General features: G+C 34.2%; 1 long non-coding RNA gene across 2 annotated transcripts in view; it reads left to right on the top strand.

Moving 5' to 3' along the window:
* The window catches only part of LOC123384429, a 134,230-nt gene that overhangs the window by 53,882 nt on the left and 66,590 nt on the right, over nucleotides 1–13,758 (top strand). For both annotated transcript variants that reach the window (XR_006595492.1, XR_006595490.1), the window contains exon 2: nucleotides 12,541–12,622. This is a non-coding gene — a long non-coding RNA (uncharacterized LOC123384429). The remainder of the gene's footprint in view (nucleotides 1–12,540; nucleotides 12,623–13,758) is intronic.

The following is a 13,758-nucleotide window of genomic DNA, read 5'->3' as shown; positions in this document are numbered from 1 at the left end:
TGGGAGGCAAACTAAAAAAGACTTTTAAATACAGAGAACAGGGTTGCTAGAGGGGAGGTGCTAAATGGGTGATGAGCATTAGGGAGGGCACTTGTTGGGATGAGCACTGGGTGTTATATGTAAGTGATGAATCACTAAATTCTACTCCTGAAACCAATACTACACTACATGTTAGCTAACTTTAACTTAAATTAAAAAAAAAAAAAGAATTTGAACAACTGGAAGCTTAGGACTGATCCCTGAACAAAGAACAACAAAAAAGAGCCCCCTGAATACTAGCTTATGCCCTAACACAGTGAGTTTTTTAGGCTCTTGAGATGTAACTACAGAAGCACAGGTCAGAGCGATGTGATTGCTGGCTGCAAAGAGCCCATAAGCCATGGAAAGGATATAGCCTTTAGAAGCTGAGAAATACAAGTTAACAAGGTTTTCCTAGAGTCCCAGGAAGCATGCTGCCTTACTGACATCTTTATCCTAGTCAAGTGAGACCCAATTTGGAAGTCTGACTTCCAATATTGTAAGATAATAAATTTGGGAGGTTTTAAGCCACACATTTGTGATAATTTTTTACAGTAGTAATAGAAAACTATTTTAAAGTTTTATAAATCAAGGCAAATAATATCCACTCTTCTCATACCTTTTATAACTTGCTATACTTCCTCAAGTTATGTCTTTTGTTATACTCTTACATATTCTGAGACAATCTATATCTATCCCTTAGGACAAAGCTATTTACCCTTGAAAAAATTAAAATTATTTCTATTATCTTGCATGCATGGTTTTATTTCTTTGTCATTATTGCTTTCTACATACTTTAAGCTACCCACATGAATAACTTTTAATCAGAATAGCTAACTTTTAAGTCAGAGAAAAGTGGGAGATAGAAAGCTTAGAACTGTGCTATAATCAAGTATTTTAGCAGGTTAGCAAAGCTTCAAAATATACCTAACACAACTTTCTGTAGTTGTAAACCTCTTCTTTACACCTCTTTTAAAGTGGTAAAAATGAACATATTTGTTAATGTGACTAAAAAAGAAAACCACTCTATAGCACCTAAAAATAAGAAAAGAGAGTACATAAGTTTAAATCTATGCTTCATAATCAATGTTTTATTGTTCACTTTTCCTAAGAGATTACTCAGATATCCACGATTATTCATTAATTAACTCACTTTAATAATTCAAGGTTTTAAGTTAACTAAGTCTTGGAAATAGTTTAGGCTGACAAAGAAAAAATAGTGATGTAAAAACCCTATTATAATTATTGTGTTATGATTTATATCAGCTTACTTGATCAGATAACTAGCATAAAATATGTAGGAACTCAAATGTAACTAGAATGACTTTTCATTTAAAGCAAATACAAATTTGTTAAAGATAAATAAGCAAATAAATAAGATATACATGTGTATTATCCTCAAGAAAAATACACATAGCTATTTAATATTTTTAAGACACACAAAATTGTTATACAAGTCTAAAAATTTATCTTAACTATGAACATAGATTCTGAAAATATTTGTGAGCCAGCAGTTGCTCTAAGGATTGTTTTTCCTTAAAATACTGTATACTTAACATATTCAGATTTGATTTCTTTATCCTCTGAGAATTTGGGAATATTTTATTTACTTAAGCACTTATTAATACCAATAAATCAATGAAAACAGAGCTCCTTTCATTTAAGAGATGTAGTAGTTGGAAAGCATTTCACACTTACACAAATGGGAAAATCTCTCAAGTACAAACATGCAGATTTATAGACACATAGAGAGTTTGTTGTTATTGTTTGGGGTTTTTATTTTTTCTTGTTTCAAGTTTTTATTTAAATTCCAGTTATTTAACACATAGTGTAACATTAGTTTCAGTAGAATTGAGTGATTCATCAGTTACACAAAGCACTCAGTCCTCATCCCAGCACGTGTCCTCCTTAATACCCATCACCCATTTAACCCATCCCCTACCCACCCCACCCTTTATCAACCATCAATTTGTTCTCTATAGTTAAGAGTCTCTTATGGTTTGCCTCCTTTCTTTTCATTTTCCCCCTTCCCTTATGTTCATCTGCTTTGTTTCTTAATTCCACATCTGAGTGAAATCATATGGTATTTGTCTTTCTCTTACAGACTTAATATGCTTAGAATATACACTTTAGCTGCAAATGGCAAAATTTCATTCTTTTTGATGGCTGAGTAATATTCCTTTGTATGTATATTTATCGCCTCTTCTTTATCCATTCATCAATTGATTGACATTAGGGCTCTTTCCATAATTTGGCTATTGTTGATAGTGCTTCTATAAACACTAGTGTGAATTCCCACCAACAGTATAACTGGTGCAGCCATTTTGGAAAACAGTATGGAGGTTCCTCAGAAAGTTAAAAATAGTACTACACTAAGACCCAGCAATTGCACTACTAGGTATTTATACAAAATACAAATTGTATTACTTTTTGAGATTTTTTCTGGGAGGAAAGAAAAGGAAGGGGAAGGGAGGGAAGGGAAGGGGAGAGGAGAGGAGAGGAGAGGTGAGGAAAAGAGGAGGGAGGGAGGAAAGGAGAGAAAGTGGAAGGAAGGAAGGAAGGAAGGAAAGAAGGAAGGAAGGAAGGAAGGGAAAGAGAGAGGGGAGGAGGGAGAGAAAGAAAGAAAAAAAAACATGGCTGGGCCCAAGAGCCCTTGAGGTGTTTGTTGGGAAACAGTTTTCCCTGTGTATCTCAAAATTCTTCAGCACAGTCAATAACTTCTCTATGCACTAACGGTCCCGGATATTTGTAGAGCTAATGGCCCTGGAAGATAGGGTGACTCTTACCCTCAAGATCATGTTACAGATCTGTTTGCTGTGGAGGATAAGGAAGTTAATACCTCTTCAGGTCAAAATTCAGACAGGTTTGCTAGAAGGCACTGTAAAAGATTAGAATTATCTGAAATTGTGTTTCCTTAGCTCTGATACTAACTCATATGTGTGGAATTCACCTGGCTGTGTTTCTGCATCATCTCATTGACTTGGGAGCAAGAGGAACTATGCAAACATGAAGTTGATGCTGCCTAGCTATAATAAAGTTCTTTTCTGTGATCCAGAAAAGATCCAGAAAGATCTGTGATTCAGATCTTCCACCAGCATCATTGAAACCGAGGTTGGCTAACTTGGCCAACTTGTTAGCTTGTAGGATAAAATCTCACACCCTTCTCTGCTCCTGACAGGGCATTTCTTTAACCATGCAGTTTCCTTGAATCTTCTAGGTAAGTTTTCTTGGGCATCGTCATGGATTGTCCAAAGTTGTTAAAGCACTAAGTTTCAAAAATACAAAAAACAATGGCCTTATTTAAAAAAAAAAACAAAATATGGCCTTATGTGATTTTCGTTTCTATAGTATTAGATTTCTTTCAATTAGTAAGTATACATACACCTTGCCACATCACTCATCATCTTGAAATAAGGTATTAATGAAATATTTAATGATATTATCTGTGAAAGAGAAGGAACTGGGAATCCAAAAGTACCTACTCCTAGTGAAAGATTAATTGTAACTTGGGAAATATTTTTTAATGTTTATTTATTTATTTTAGAGAGAGAAAGAGATGAGTAAGGGAGGAGAGAGAGAGAGAATAGTTTCTCTAAGGAGGCTACTATTCTTGAGGAATCAAGTAGAAAATCACTTCCTACTCCAGAAAGATTCCCTCTATCTTTCTTGCCATGATACTATACTCATGTGAGTTTTTCTTAATGTTCTTTTGCCATCTTTTGCTGAATCATGCATTCTTCCATTTTTCTTAGAATCTTAAAATATTTGCAAATAGTAAAAAAAAAATCTGACACTACAGATGTATTTAAAATATAAAATAATATCCAGCTCCAGTTCTCCCCACTCCCTTTTTTCTTCCTTGTGAACTATTTTAAATAATTCATTTATAAATTATTTGCTAATGTCACCTACAAGTTTAAATAATAGGCTTATGTGCTATTACTTGGTATGTCCATTATAGACCTTGAGGTCTATTTTCACCTGACTACATGTAACTTTCCTGTTTTATAAGTTATCCTCTATCTCCACATACTATGTTTAAGTCCCAAGAAAGCAGAAACTTATGTCTCTTTTTTTCACTGCTGTATTCTTAGTGGTAGAATAGTGCCTGTCACTCAGCTTTTGTTTAACTAATACATAATTAGTAAATATATCAAAATTGCTCTCAGAGCAATACTCAAACTTTTTACCCTCCAATTTTTGATAGTGTAAGTATTTTTTCTTATTCTCCCTTTAATTAAATTTTCAATTTCAATAATATACCTAAATTAAGTGTTTTACTTCATGAACTAGAAACTCCTGGCCTTCAAATGATGAAGATTCTCATTTTTTTCCCCTCAGTTACCTCTTCTCTACTATAGATTATTGTTCCTAAGCAATATAGTTATATTCATAGTCTTCATTTTGATGGTTTCAGAATTTATATCACTGTTTAGATATAATCTATGAGGTACACAGTAATAATTCCACTTGGTTATCTAAAAGTAAATGCAAGAGTTTAAAAAATTATTGCAAATCACACAGGTTAGAATAATTGTTAAGATATGGATCCTTTTACTTGTGACTTTATTTAGTTATTACTACCTTAAACACTCTGAGGCTGTCATTGTATTTTGCCTATATTAATTTACAGGCAATTGATTTATATATCCTATACCATTTTCTTCTGTGCTCTGACATATCCTATACCCTACTACCAGTTTGTCTCATCAACTTTCATAGTTCTTCTATTTGTCTTTAGTTACAAACTCCAGGTATTTCATACATGTCCAAACTATTGTTCTTGTTCATATACACATTATAAGCTCTAAAAGGTTGAAACTATATGGCATTTTGAAACATAACACCACGCACCATGCTTCAGTGACAATATCACTTCCAGGTATTTTGTCAGACTCCCATGAAAACAAAACTTAAGGAAATTCCTTCATAACACAACACAATAAAATCCATTCATTTTAGAACATTAGAGATTTGCTTTTCACATTTAAGTGATAATCTGTCTTAAAATGATTTTTATATACTAAATGAGCTAGAGTTCTTTTTGTTTTCAATTAAAGGATAACTAGTATCTGAAACTATAAAGGATCTGAGATATTACCCTATGTGCAAGTTAACAAGTTAACCTGCTGCAAGTAAACATGTGACACCACACACACACACACACACACACACACACACACACACACACATCACACCATTTACCTGCAAAGCATCTTAGTAGCACATGTTCCCACACAGAGTGATGTGATGATGTTCAGACATACCTACATATGAAGTGGGGTTTGTACCATAGTAGAGGATCCCTAAAAAGATGAAGCTTCTATCTATATGGAGCAGCTGTCAGATCTATACATTTGCCTTTCTAAAATGAAAAAGAAAATTTTGCTTTAAAAAATAGACAAATCATCCTTAGATAGAGAGAAAGATTTCTAGGTTTATGTCCTTTGGAAATTATGCCAATGGATTCAGGGGAGATGAATCTTTAAATCTCTCCTGAGCAGTTCCCTATCTCTAAATTCCAAGGAATGCTTGTCATTTAATACTAGACTGTGCTGCAATATGAAAATATTCATGAAGCATTATTTCCCAACAATAATTTTTTCAAAATTAATTAGTAAATAGTCATCCTTTCCCCAGTGTTCTGCAGAGCAAATTGGTTGTGTAGCATATTTGCATATGAGCATGGATCTGTTCTGGATTCCTTAGTCTATTCAATAGTTTTATTTCTATTTTCACATTAATAATCTAATGTCACATTGTTCACATTAATCGTGTAACATTTTATAAAATCCTTATGATAAATTACATTACCTGATAGGGCAAGTTCCCTTCTTCTTTTTTTTTCAGGATTCTTCTAATTATTTTTGACCACTTATAATTACAAAGAAAGTTTATAATCATTTGGTCAAGTCCCATGAATATTTTTTTGAGTTTTATTGAGATTGAATTTAATCTATGAGTCAGTATTATAACAATCAATACTTTATAATATTTAATAACCTTATTTATAAACATCACATGCTTTTTCATCTATTTCCTTTAAATTTAAAATATTCAGGGGTGCCTGGGTGGCTTAGTCAGTTAAATGTCTGGCTTCAGCTCAGGTCTTGATCTCACTGTTCATGGGTTCGAGCCCCACATTGGGCTCTGTGCTGACAGCTCAGAGCCTGTAGCCTGCTTTGGATTCTGTGTCTCCCTCTCTCTGCCCCTCCCTGGCTCATGCTCTGTCTCCCTCTCTCTCAAAAATAAATAAACATTAAAAAATACTTTAAAAAAAATAAAGTATTCAAAATATAAATAATTGTTAGGTTAGATCAACATCTCAATTCTCTATCATCAATAAAGGGTGTAAAAAATTGAGGCTTATTCATTCAGTGGAACCTATATGACAGTGAAAAATAATGTTACAATTGCCCACATGAACGAAGATTAATCTCAACAAATAATACTGAACAAGAAAGAAAAATTTCTGAGAATAATACAATTTTAGTATGAGTATGCCCCATGCCATATTGGGAATAAATTAGGTAAATCTGTCAATCCTGTTTTAAGGTTAGTAGTTGACTTAGTATCTCTTTTGCCTAGTCCTAAAGTAAGAGGACTTGACAACACTACACTTCATCCTAGACTCATCTGGCAGTTGAGGGGACTATTTGTTTTCACTTGGTGTCTTTCTCCAGAGGAAAACAACCTTTTCATAGCTTCATGATAGGAAGCAGTTTTGCAATGAGGAACAACATGCTCACTGAAATTAGGCTTCAACCTTCCCACAGAAACCCGGATCTCCCTTGATGTTTCAAAGAGATGACTCCCAGATTCCTGAGAAAGACATCCTTGGGACATAAGAAGTGACAAAAGCCAGTTAAAAAAGGACCTCTCTAGTCTTCAAAAGAAAGTATATACATTTCAAAGAGATGGGAAAGTGCTTACAACTGCATGTTTTCTAAGGAAAATGTTCCACGAAAAAAGAGGAGAAGGAAATCACTCCCTCCTTTTCTCTTTTCTTCTCCCTTATTTTCAACAGATAGTATTACACCACTTATTTTTAATTTGTATTTGTCCTTTAAGTTGTCATATAAAATACAAGATGCCCATTTAAGTTTGAATTGCACATAAATATCTTTAGTATAAGTATGTCTCATAGTACACGTGGAACAAATTTCATAAATCTGTCAATCCTCAATCCAGGATAATTGTTGATGTAGTATAGAGGGCAAAATTTTTGTCAACACAATAGCCCAAGTTAACTGTATCAGGCAGAACATTCCACAGCCACATCCAGAAAATAATAGTTTTCAGACAGAAAGAACAGACGCTGTTTTCGCATTCAAGCCTCATTTGTGAAAGCTGTGATACATAAGGATTCCTAAGAGGAGAAGGTAGGTAAAGGCAGCTAGGATTCAGATGAGATTCCAAGATGTTCCACACAAAGAACCTTATGCAAATAGTAAATAAATTTTTAGATGGAGATCTTAAGTTAAGAGTGGGACTTCATCCCAACCAAAAGGGTCAGGGGGAGGGCACTTAAATTAATCAATTAGTGCAAAATAATTTTAAATGTACATGCCTATTGTATATTGCAGCTATTCAAATCCAACTAGAATACTTAAGATGAAGATCATTATCTCTGTGAGGATGAAAAGACTAATAAATTACTAACAGCCCATCCCAGGCTGAACATAGTTTATACTTGTTCTTTGATATGCAGTTAGAGATGCTATTTGCAGACCCTAATCACTTAAACTTACAATTATTCTTAAGACTGCTCAAGAACACTTATTCCATTTGTAATTATAATGCTTTACCTCAAAGATCTTAGAAATTGCTATTATTTGTCTAAAGTTAAAATTCCCTGTTACTTACATCCATCTTATGAGTTTTCAATATAAAGGCTTGTGAATAGCTCTCTTGTATATAACCTTCTCTGCAATCTTGCTTCTTAGATTCATATTACTCAGTTGTTGAGAAAATTGAATGGTGACACTTTTGAAACTTGCATGCACCTTTATTTAAAAAAAAACTGTTGTCATCATACAACATTTTTTGATTAACAAATAAAAACTCTGGGCTCTCTTTTTCTCTTCAATAGACCATAAAAAGTAAATTATGGGACCATCACTACATCTCCCAAGGGAAAAGATCTAGAAATCTCAGTAGGATAGTACTGGAATTAAACTGCCATGAAAAGAAAAAAATAGTATATAAATCATCAAATCATATTTCTCAGTTAAACCCATACACATGCAGTTCATATATCTAAATCTGGCCAGGAATGCTACAGTTGGTTGGAATATTTCCATGCCTCAACAACCTACATATTAAATTGATTGATCACTTAAACCATCTCCTGCTTCCTTTGATCTCCCATCATTTGCTATAGTGTTTGATGACTGACATCACCAGCAGGGGTACATCATCTAGACAGAATGCTAGCCTAGAGAAACAGGGAAAAGAAACAAAAACGTGTCTGTCAAAAACACATGATCAAAAAAATGATATTTTACAGGCATATTATCACTGTCAGCTAAATGAAGAGGTAAGTGAAATAAATGTGATCTGAAATTAGAGATGAAAAGAGATTCTACGACTTAAATTTTCAAAGACAGAACAAATACTGAGGGTAAAATTATTTATGGATGCCACATTGTTTTACAGTCCAAAGCATAGAAACAATTTTCAGATAATTCATATCTTCACTCTTCTATAATATTTATGCAGTTTGGGAGCTGAGTGGTTTGTTTGTGATTTAATACTCTTCTGCTTTTTTTCTTCCTCTGAATGTAAAACAACAAACAAAAGCTACCATAAGATCAGAGCATTTTGGATCAGCATATCTGAATATGCCTATCAATCAGTCATGTTTTCTTATCAGTTACACCAATTGTTTCCCACTGTATATGAAGGGAAATAAATTATACCATCTGGATTTCTCTTAACAGAATACATTTAAAGAGTAGTTTAAAATGTAGTTTATAGCTTAATGCTCTCCATAGCAATGATCTGAGATAGCATCCTACTGCTATTTTTAATTGCAACTCTTGCAGGGAGGGATTAAGCATCAGTATCAAAGTTACAGAGTAAAATAGGTCAGTCTCTTATCCATGGGTCCTTACACCATGATGCTGTTTACCATTCCTACTATTTGTCCTAAAACACTCGCCTCAGCCTTTATTGAAGAGCCCTATTGCCCAAAGATCTCAATTAAAAAAGAAAAATCTAAAGTAAACATTGTACTTCTTAAATCTTTTTGTAGAAAAAAAAATAGTTCTATATTTTCTATTTCTATGTTAATTTATGCAATCCTGTATCTAGAACCATTGTTTCTATTTTGCACCAGAGTGACAGGCACTATGACCTCACAGGTCTTTTGCCCCTCCAATTTCTAAGATTAAACTGAATTATAATGACAAGTTATTTGTGCAGAAACACTTAGACTAATGAAAAAAGCTTGTATTAAACCTTGGATTTTCAGAGTGCAGTTCCTAAGGGAGTTGTTGCCAACGTTTTATCCCCAGCACCTTCTCTCTGACTAACTCTTCTGGCTACTCAGCTTTTCTTGTGTCAAATACATGAGTTTCCTCTGCTTCTCTCTGCCCTTCAGGAGTCCTCATCACTTTCATTGTGGTGAGTTATTTGAAATACCTTACTCAAAAAACTTGCTTTCTCTCTTCTTCCGTTGTTTTCATGCTAAATCCTAACCTGGGTTCAGAACATTTTTCAGTAATCTGATTAAAACCCAGTGATATTAAACACAAGGGAGAGAACAGAATATAAAAGAAGTCAGATAACCTAAAGGAGATTAATTTCAATCTATTTTTAAGCTTATTAATAATGTGGGGACTGCCTTCTCCCACATGAATGTACTTCTGGGGTTTGTAGCACTAAGCCAGCGGGAATGTTTCGCTTTGATATGTTTTGTCTTTGGGCACTATGGTCCCACAACTGGAACACCTCAAAACTTCAGTAGCTTTCATATTACTTCCTTCAATTCTCTTCAGTTTTCCTGGACCTCCTAGAATACTTGTTCTTTATTCCTTCTTTAAGTGAAGTGCTATCCTGGGTTTTGGGGGGGGGGAATCCCTGTTAAAAGACAAAATTGGACTGAGTACATTTTAAAGATCTTACTGGTTTTATTCAATGATCCATTTCTCAGGCAGCATCCCATCTAGCAGACAGGAAGAAGCTCCAAAGAGCTTTACAAAATGAAAGGCTCTGATAGGTGGGAGATGGGACAAAGAAGTTACTAGCAGAGTAGATTGTTTCAAGCAGAGTCACTCTTCTTTGGGAGATGGCAGGGGTCTATCAGGCACATTACCTCACTAGTGCTGACCAGGAAATTCCACACTGACCAGTTAAGATTTCTGGTAGAGGGTGAAACCACAATTTGGGTAAGTAATAAGTCTCAGGTAATAAGTCTGCTGATGTAGGTTTAGCACAAATGACTCCATTTTGTATTTGTTGTCTCTTCTTTAACATCCCCTATCATATTTAGAATATAATTCTCAATTTAGCTACTAAAAAAGTTCCCAAATCTATTTAGATTAAATCATTTGCATAGTTTACCCTACACTTATTCTGATTTTTTCCATGAAGGTAAGTAACAAAATTAAGCTGCCTGCAAACAAAAAACATTTTCCCCATTTTTTCTCCTACCTCCTTAGCATCAAACATATCATCGTTCTCAATCTTAAAAAAATTATCTTCCTTCTCACATATTAGTTATAAAAACAAAAAGCATTAACATTATTATAAATATGAAGGATAGGCCAACAAAGAAGTGATTGTTAGCAGAAGAAAATGAATAAAGGTCTTCCAGAGAAGATGTTAGGTCACACAATTATGCAATTTGTAAGTATGTATGAATAAAGTATATTGCTTTGTGTCACATTAAAAAGGATTGAATTATGAAAGATGTCCAATGGTCTCATCAGACATATTTTCCTTTATTTTAAATTGTGTTTATTTCATTTTGTGTTGTTCATATAGGATGGGTCCTGGGACTGGGAACATTACATCATAACAGACTCCACATATCACACCTCATCAAAAACTACCAATCCAAGATCTTACAGCATAAATTGCAAAGAAGCAGGATCTATGATAGAACTTGAAGAACTCTGTTCTTGTTTACTTATTTGAAATTGGTTTCAAATATACTTACTAAAGAAATGGATTAAGGACACTTTTCTCTTTCTAAACAAGTAAAGTTACACGTAGGATTCCCTATATGGCAAAAAGGGTGTATGAAAGATATTTAAAATGCTTCACCAAGTTTGAAAAAAACTTGACTCAAAGATAGTGTTTATCAGATTAGGATTCTTAGTTTACATTTTGTTCTATTATTTGCTTATTTAAAAAATTTTATGTGGGGCACCTCGGTGGCTCAGTAAGTTAAGCATCCAACTCTTGATTTCAGCTCAGATCATGATCTAATGGTCATGAGATTGAGCCCCATATCAGGCTCCATACTGGGTTTAGAGCCTGCTTAAGATTCTCACTCCCCTACTCATGTGCCCTCTTTCTCTCTCTAAAAAACAAATAAATAAATGAGCAAAAAATTAAAAATTGTTTGTATTTTATAAGATGATAATCCATTATAGAAATAGTGCCACAACAGAGTACCAAATATAAGCATGAATGTCAATGAGATAAGCAAGGACATTTTTTTTTAAGTTGATCAAATGCTATTTACAACTTTTCTTTTCTTTTTTTTTTTTTTCAACGTTTATTTATTTTTGGGACAGAGAGAGACAGAGCATGAACGGGGGAGGGGCAGAGAGAGAGGGAGACACAGAATCGGAAACAGGCTCCAGGCTCTGAGCCATCAGCCCAGAGCCTGACGCGGGGCTCGAACTCAGGGACCGGGAGATCGTGACCTGGCTGAAGTCGGACGCTTAACCGACTGCGCCACCCAGGCGCCCCTGTTTACAACTTTTCTATAGAGCTTCACTCTAGATGTTCTACACATTATCATTTGATAATTAACATATTAGTTCTTTGATTTCTGAGAATATGTCTGTTAGACAGCCTTTCTTCAACTTTGATGGGCAATTATTTTCTGCCAATTCAGTTTGAAAAAAAAATTCTTACACATGTCATTTACAACAATTTTTGAGGGAAGAACCTATAAAAATTGAGAAAAAATGGGGTGCCTGGATAACTTAGTCAGTTAAGTGTTCAACTCTTGATTTTGGCTCAGGTCATAATCTCATGGTTCATGAGATCAAGCCCTGCATTGGCTCTGTGCTGACAGCATGGAGCCTGCTTAGGATTCTCTCTCCCTCTGTCTCTTTGCCCTCCCCCCTCCCAATAAATAAATAAACTTTTTTTAAAAAAATGAGGAAAATAATATTAGAAAAACACTACCCCTTGGGCCTATTAGAAATGGTTCTCAACTTTGCTACTATAATGAAAACTCCAACTCACACTCAATAAAAGTTAGCCTGAAAGTTGTCCTTCACTGTAACAGATGGCACTCAATTTGACCATTTCTAACCAAGATATCAATTTGCTTCCCAGAATGCTGACAACATAGAAAATATACAAGGCCAAGCATCTATGAATTTAACATACAGTGTGAAGTGGAATGAAGGTGCTCAAGGTACTCATTTGGAACTATTATCACCTGACCCAGCAAAAGCACTCTGTATGATTTTTCTGTTTCCTTATCACTATGCAATTGATAGGAGTATATGTAAGCACAGTAGGCCATACTTATAGGCTTGAAAGCAAAGGGCCAGACATGCCTAAGGTTTATGGAAATGCTGTAGGCAACTATGCAATTATCTAATAATTAGCCAAAGTCTGGGTTTGGTATTCACTGTTACCAAGGTGACCAACCTCTCAAAGACAAAGAAACAAAGAATTATTTGGCTTTACTAATTGGAAAAATACTCTGTGCACACAGGTCAACTTTCATTTCTATTTCCCATACACAGTATTATACAGCTTAATTTTACCCATGATAAAACTAGGCAAAATGCCTTGACCTGGCCCTCACATTCACCTTGTTCACATTTCAAGATTAGACCACCAATGGATTACTCTTTTACATCTTCACTTTTATTTTGACTTAGCCCTATCTCCTTTCAACCTAAAATATTGCCTTTACTAAATATAGACATGTATATAACAGAATAGATTACAAATAACTTGAGCTGCTATGAATGGTCAGTTTAGATATATCTATCTCCATCCATATCTATCTATCTATCTATCTACCTACCTATCTGTCTCTCTAGATTTATTGAAGATGAGTTTATTTCCTTCGAGTATCTTTATAGCCAATCTGGAAACATCTCTAAACTAAGATACTTTATTTACATCTATATTTTATCTAGTAAGTCCAGAAAATATCATTGTATTAATTTGCTGAACTAGGAGAAGCTCGGATGACATTACAAAAGCAAGGGATAATAGAAACAGACAGTGTTGATGCTTAATTCAAACACTTGTTTATTTTCTTCTTCTATTTAATATGCTTATTGATTTAAAACTAAAAAACTTAAGTAACAAAGTCATATATCAATGGAAAACACAAATTATTAAATAAAGGATGCCAAAAAGACATGAAAATCAATTTATTGCACACCAGTCTATTTTTTCAAAGATCCATAATTTGAAGGCGAATGTAGTATAACTGTAACTAATCATCCCACACATCGGTTTTGTTTTCCATTAGTTCAGTAATATGCTGAAAAAGATAAATACAAAAATCACACCGAAAGTAAATTAACT

The sequence above is a fragment of the Felis catus genome, chromosome A1 (assembly GCF_018350175.1).
Source record: "Felis catus isolate Fca126 chromosome A1, F.catus_Fca126_mat1.0, whole genome shotgun sequence".
Classification (NCBI taxonomy): Eukaryota; Metazoa; Chordata; class Mammalia; order Carnivora; family Felidae; genus Felis; species Felis catus.
Note: the sequence above shows the minus strand (reverse complement) of the source record. Positions and strands in the feature narration are given on the sequence as shown.